Source organism: Pongo abelii, chromosome 7 (genome assembly GCF_028885655.2).
Source record: "Pongo abelii isolate AG06213 chromosome 7, NHGRI_mPonAbe1-v2.0_pri, whole genome shotgun sequence".
Classification (NCBI taxonomy): domain Eukaryota; kingdom Metazoa; phylum Chordata; class Mammalia; order Primates; family Hominidae; genus Pongo; species Pongo abelii.
In genome coordinates, this window is record NC_071992.2 from 82,521,187 (window position 1) to 82,528,511 (window position 7,325).

The 7,325-nt window shown below is 39.2% G+C and overlaps 1 pseudogene; it reads left to right on the top strand.

Annotated features, from left to right (window-relative positions):
• The first annotated feature begins 2,700 nt into the window (after positions 1-2,700).
• Positions 2,701-3,255, top strand: LOC112134668 (large ribosomal subunit protein uL22-like; annotated as a pseudogene).
• The last annotated feature ends 4,070 nt before the right edge of the window (positions 3,256-7,325 follow it).

A 7,325-nucleotide genomic window follows, 5' to 3' on the forward strand; every position in this document is an offset into this window, starting at 1 on the left:
TTACATATAATATATAATATATATATTACATATAATATATATATAATATATACATACCACATTTTCTTTATCCATTCGTTGGTTGATGGGCATTTAGGCTGGTTCCATATTTTGCAATTGCGAATGTGCTGCAATAAACATGTGTGCAAGTGTTCTTCTCATATAATGACTTTTTTTCCTCTGGGTAGATACCTAGTAGTGAGATTGCTGGATCAAAAGGTAAATCTACTTTTAGTTCTTTAAGGAATCTCCATACTGTTTTCCATAGTGGTTGTATTTGTTTACATTCCCAGCAGCAGTGTAAAAGTGTTTCCTTTTCACCACATCCATGCCAACATCTATTATTTTTTGATTTTTAAATTGTGACCATTCTTGCAGGAGTAAGGTGGTATTGCATTGTGTTTTTGATTTGTATTTCCCTGATAATTAGTGATGTTGAGCATTTTTTCATGTTTGTTGGCCATTTGTATATCTTGTTTTGAGAATTGCCTATTCATGTCCTTTGCCCACTTTTTGATGGGATTGTTTGTTTCTTGCTGATTTCTTTGAGTTCCTTGTAGATTCTGGTTATTAGTCCTTTGTTGGATGCATAGTTTGTGAATATTCTCCTTGTGGGGGACATTCTGATGGGCAATAGTCAACCAAGAGCTCCCAGCTGAGTTTGCTGGGTCTGCAACACAGTTCAATTACTTCCTCAGTCCAGTCCTGCTTTGGCCTCCTCTGCTTTGCAGGTGTTGATTCTTGATAAACATCTTGCCTCAAACTGTTGGAACCTACTCCCAGAGAACTCTACGTCCCATAGCAATGAAACAAGAAGGCTTTGTATCATGGGTGATAATATTACCAAGTATTTCCTAAAACACAAAGAAGGTGAGAGCTCTTGTGGCCTGAGAGGGATGGACTATACTTTTGGGGAGCAATAGCAACTTTGGAGTCCTCACTGAATGATTTACACATAAGTTTGCAGTATGTAAGTTGAGAGATTTTGGAATTCAGAGAACTCGGGGGGAGTGAGGATTTTTGAAGAGGATAAACATTTTGGGGGTATATTTAAAATGCTTTTTATTAAATTAGCTGGGTGTGGTGGCACGCACCTATAATCTCAGCTACTCGGGAGGCTGAGGCAGGATAATTGCTTGAACCTGGGAGACAAAGGTTGCAGTGAGCCAAGATCGCACCATTGCACTCCAGGCTGGGTGACAGAGTGAGACTCCATCTCGAAAAAAAAAAAAAAGGTTTTATTCTTTGTATGTATTTTTCTAAATTTGTCTCAAGTGATAACATTTGTATATGGTTATATAAATTAACTATATTAGTATTATGGCTGTTTGGATTTATGTGTTCTTTTATCCATGGGATCTCCCAGGAATGTAAGCAAAAGGGAACATCACAGAAATACTTTTTCCGTTGAGGATAATATCAGATTCCATACTGCTGGCATTTAAAATTTTATGTTCTGTCTGGGCAGTAGACTTTAAAAAATATAATTAGATGCTACTCCAGTGGGTACTTTATAAAGCATTAAAATATTAAATAACTTGATGAATGTTTAACTTAGCTGGAATGAGGGTAACTACATTCCTCTGTCCTTACTATAAGGTGTACTACTATGATCCAGTCTGCCCCCAAAATACAGATACAGAAGCTCCTTCCCCCTGCTAATGGTCCTGAGATGCTATAGATACCTGTCCTTATTACTGATATCTTGGAGGACATGGTGGATGGTGTGATTCCAGTTTCTGAAAACCAGAGGCTTAGTGATGGGTGTTGCTACCCAGGCAACCGAGCAGTTGCTCTGCAGACCCTGCTGAGGTTCTGGAAGTATCCCCATCTGGTGCAGCTCCTCACAGACAGCCTTCCCTGGGTCCCCTGGCTTAAGTGCACCCTGACTTGGGGACTCCTCTTCGAAGGCAGTCCAGGGATCCCTGACCCAAAACACTCTTTTCCCCTTCCTCTAGTCACTTCCTCAGGTTTTGATGCCTCCCTTCAGGCCAGATTATAGTCAAATACCCTCCTTTCTCCTTGAGATTGAAAGGACTATCACTCTCTTTAGCACTTTATAGGTGATTTCAGAGGAAAACAATATGTAGTTTAAATTTCCTGCCATATAGCAATATATGGTTTGAATATGTAAAAAATGAAAGCAATTCAATTTACACGAAGTTCTAGACCGAACAAAACTTCTCTGTGATGATAACTATCAGAATAATGGTGGCCTCTGGAGGGAATATTGACTGGAAAGAGGCATGAGGATCTTTTCTAGAGTGAAGGAAATGTTCTTGATGGGAGTGGGGGTAGATGTTTGTCAAAATTTATTGAACTATATATTTAAACTATGCATTTATTTTATGTACATTTAAACAGATAAAGCAGGATGACAAATAGTTCAAAAACGAAAGAGAAATGTCCATGTGAGAATAATTCAGCAAACATTTAGATTTCAAAATGGTTTGGTTTTAATTTTCTGACTTTATTAGGGCCATTTATAGGAAAGGACCCACCATCAGCATGTAGCTCTGCTGAGGGATATAACAACATTTTCATCCATAGGCAATTATTTCTTATTAGAAATACAGAACTTTGCATGAAGTAAAGCTCTTTAAATAGAGGAAAAATGTTTGCATATTTCATAAGTTTAAAAGTTAGCTAGAAGTCACCGCTCTTCATCTTCCCCTAAGTGGCCTAAGGTGATCTGTGAAAATGGTTTGCTATTCACTTGACCCAGAAAACCCCGTGAAATCATGAAAATCAAGAGGTTCAAATCTTCATGTTCACTTTAAGAACACTTGTGAAACTGCCAGGGCCGTGAAGGGTATGCCTATACGGAAAGCCACCAAGTATCTGAAAGATATCACTTTACAGAAACTGTGTACCATTCCGATGTTACAATTGTGGAGTTGGTAGGTACTCCCAGGCCAAACAGTGCGGCTGGACACACAGTTGGTGGCCCAAAAAGAGTCTTGAATTTTTGCTGCACATGCTTAAAAATGCAGAGAGTAATGCTGAACTTAAGGGTTTAGATGTAGATTCTCTGGTCATTGAGCATAGCCAGGTGAACAAAGCACATAAGATGCATCATCTGACTTAACAGAGCTCATGGTCAGATCAACCCATACATGAGCTCTCCCTGCCACATTGAGATGATCCTTGCTGAAAAGGAACACATTGTTCCTAAACCAGAAGAGGATGTTGCACAGAAAAAAAAAGATATCCCAGTATAAACTGAAGAGGCAAAAACTTATGGCACGGGAATAAATTCAGCACAAATAAAGACGAAGGTAAAAAAAAAGTTAGCTAAATGAGATTCAGTACACATTTCTGTAGCTTTTGTCAGTAGCTGACCCCCAATGTTTCTACCTACAGGGTGGCCACTAAGTTTAGAAATATAGGTGGCTCTTTGCCCTGTCTCACTGTGTTAAGTGACCACCAGTTAGTGTCTGCACTTAACACAGGAGGAAAGGTAACCTGGAGAGCACCACCACATGACCCCAGGGTGGTAAGGAACTGGTAGGATGATCATTCCTAAAATTGGATTGGATGGCATAGCCCTGTGGAGTATGCTGCGTGATGGCCAGATCGGAACACCCTTGGGTATGAGGTAAGCCAGAAAAAATTAGGACATGGAATGAAAAGTTGAATTTGGATACTGGATAAGCAACAAATAATTTTTTTGTATAAGTATGAAAGGGATACTTATATATCCCTTGCATATATAGGATGTATATGCATGGACATACTCGCAAGGGACATAATTATACTAAAAATGTATCTGGTTTTTATCTGAAATTTAAATTTAATTGAGACTGGTTACAGTGGCTCATGCCTGTAATCCCAGCACTTTGGGAGGCTGAGGCGGGTGGATCACCCAAGGCTAGAGTTTGAGACCAGACTGGCCAACATGGTGAAACCCGGTCTCTACTAAAAATATCAAAAATTAGCTGGGCATGGTGGCGGGTGCTTGTAATCCCAGCTACTTGGGAGACTGAGGCAGGAGCTTTTCTTGAATCTGGGAGGTGGAGGCTGCAGTGAGCTAAGATCACACCACTGCACTCCAGCCTGGGCAACAAGAGTGAAACTCTGTTTCAAAAAGAAAAGAAAAATAAATAAGTGTAATTGAGTGTCCTCCTGTATTTTTATATGCGAAGTCTGGTAAGCATGAGGTACACTAAAAAGGCAGGTTCCTCTTCACCACCCACCATGAAAATCAGAGACAAAATCTGACTCAGTGGTTTTCAAACTTTAGCTTGCATCAGAATCACATGCAGAGCTTGTTAAAACCCAGATTATTAGTCAGAGTTTCTGATTCAGTAGGTCTGGGGTAAGGCCCTGAAAATTTGCATTTCTTAACCTTCCCAGGCATTGCTGATCCTGCTGATTCCAGGAGTCATATCTGAGAACTACTGATCTGAGGTGATGCATTACAGATGCATGTGCAGGGATTGCTAGAAATGCCATGTTAATGTATCCTGTTCATTGTGATTTGGCCTAGCACATTAAACTATGCATCGCTAATGAGGGACAACACATCAAACATATCATATATTGTAATGTAATATCAATAAACCATTTATTATGCATAGTTGCCTATGGTTCCAGACTTTATGGCCACTCTATAGGGAAGGTATTTTCCTCTGTAGTGAATGGATTGCCTTTTAATGAGTGTGAAATTAAAATTCCATGTTAAAATTAGAATAGAACCCAAACTTCGATAAATCCATAAAATAGTAATATCAGAGAACCTTTGTTAAATTATATACCAAATAAATATTTAACAAGGTATGACACTCAGGAATTTTATTTATATTTTATTAAACACCACAATTTCCACAACATATTATTTATACACAGAGAGATTATACAACCTCAGGAGTTTTGGAGTACCCAGGATGGAGTTTCTACACCATGACTTCTCCAGGGACCTAGTCTTCTTGGAGAAAGATATAAGAGGCATTTGTTTGTGCTATCCATAGAACTGAAAAATACTGAAATGTTCTAAGGTAACTTTGAAGCTGACATTTCCTATTTCCACCTTCAAAACTTTTGCACTTATTTTTTCTTGTTTTTGGAGACGGGATCTCACTCTGTCACCAGGCTGGAGTACAGTGGCGTGATCTCGGCTCACTGCAACCTCCGCCTCCTGGGTTCAAGCAATTCTCCTGCCTCAGCCTCCCAAGTAGCTGGGACTACAGGCGCCCACCACCAAGCCCGGCTAATTTTTTGTATTTTTAGTAGAGACGGGGTTTCATCGTGTTAGCCAAGATGGTCTCGATCTCCTGACCTCGTGATCCGCCCGCCTTGGCCTCCCAAAGTGCTGGGATTACAGGCGTGAGCTATCATGCCTGGACATTTTTTCTTTGTTTTAACTTTTCTATTTCTTGGCCTACTGATTTGGACTTTCTCTTTTGAGGGAGAAGGATACACAGGAGAGACATATATTGGAAAAGAATAAAATAAAGTACTAGAAATTTTGCTGAGTGTCTGAGTCCTTTGGCCACTGTTTGGAGATCATTGGCCACAAATACACATAGAATGCAAGGAATACTTTAAGAGATATCTGTATACTGAATAATTTATGGATGAAATGAGACATCTGCGATTTGCTTTAAAATACTGCAACATGCAGCTGGGCATAGTGGCTCATGCCTGTAATCCCAGGGCTTTGGGAGGCCAGGTGGGAGGATTACTTTAAGCCCAGGAATTTGAGACTAGCTGGGGCAACATAGCGAGACTCTGTCTCTACAATTTTTTTTTTTTTTTTAATTAGCTGGACATGGTGGTGTGTGCCTGTAATCCTGGCTACTCAAGAGGCTGAGGCGGGAGAATACCTTGAGCCCAGGAGTTGGAGGTTACAGTGAGCTATGATCATGTCACTGAAGACTAGCCTGAGTAACAGAGCAAGACCCTATACCAAAAAATGAACAAGCCAGCCTGGGCAACATGGCAAAACCCCGTTCCTACAAAAAACAAAAAATTAGCCAGGTGTGGTACCACAGGCCTCTGGTCCCAGCTAGCAGGGAGGTTGGAAAAAAAAAAAAAAAAAAAAAGAAAAGAGAAAAAATAAAATAAAAAGTAAAATACTGAAACAAGCAAAAAGTTGAAAGATGAAAGATGAAATAAGTTTGGCAAAACAAAATGTTAAAAATGTTAATTGTTGAAACTGGGTGATGGGGTTTATTATGATATACTACTTTTGTATATATTTGAAAATTTCAGTAAGTTAAAAAAAGTATAAGGCTCGGCATGTATTCTTACTGCTGTCACTAATGGGACAAGAAACCATACTCGAATCACATAGATATACTATGCCTCAATTTTTATAAACGATTGTATAGTAATTATTCAATCAGCACAGTTATTGAGCTCGGCTTACTGTGTAGGGAGCATTCTGATGTTACTACCTAAATTCCCAGGAATGTTGTTAGATAACTGAAAAGTTAATGTACTTTAAAAAATTTAAACTTATTAATAAATTAAATTTATGTATTATTATCACGAGATCCATTGTTGAAATTCTTTGAGTACAGATGCTTGGAGCACAGATCATCAGTAAATGAAGGTTCCTGAAAGCTTCTTTTTTTTCATGTTTAAAAGTAGTTATTTAGGTTAGGTATTTGTTGAGATAGCAGCTGCTCAGACTCCTACGTTGAGAATAGGACAGAAAAAAAAATAGTATGTTACACATCTTGGCTCCTTTTATGCTTCCGAGGAAAAAGCAAAGCAACCTTTAAGATTTCTAAATACCATCTGTATCTACTACATGGTTATATTACTGTGTAAATAACATTATATTATTTAATTTGGACTTTTTTTGTGGTCAGTTCCCCAAAAGGCAGGTAAATATCAAAGGAAAAACTTAAAGGGTAAAAATATGCAAGCTTGCATGTCTGTTGCTGTATGTGCGCACAAGCATAAACAATTAAAAATTTTGGACTACAGTCCAGGCATGGCTGTGTGGCATACTGCCAGAATAGGAAACATGACATCCCCTTTCCTATTTATAGGCTTGAAGCTATGGGTATGGTTTAGGTCTGGAAATGACCTGCTGCCTGAGGGCCTGGAAAATGAGTGCACGATCACATGCCTGGCCTTCAGTGGACAGGTAGACTGCATGTCTCTGACTGGCGCTGAAGAAGCAGGAAAAGCAAAACGACTGCAAACAAGGATGAGATGTACCTTGCACATCAGTAGAGAAGGGGTAGACACAGGTATGAAATGATAAATGTAGGGTGTACTAATCCTCTTGAATAGCTAGAAATTGTTTCCTGTGGTTGTTAAGCAATTATCCCCTGCTCGAAGGTGCCTTCGGTGCAGAGGGTTAAAATTCT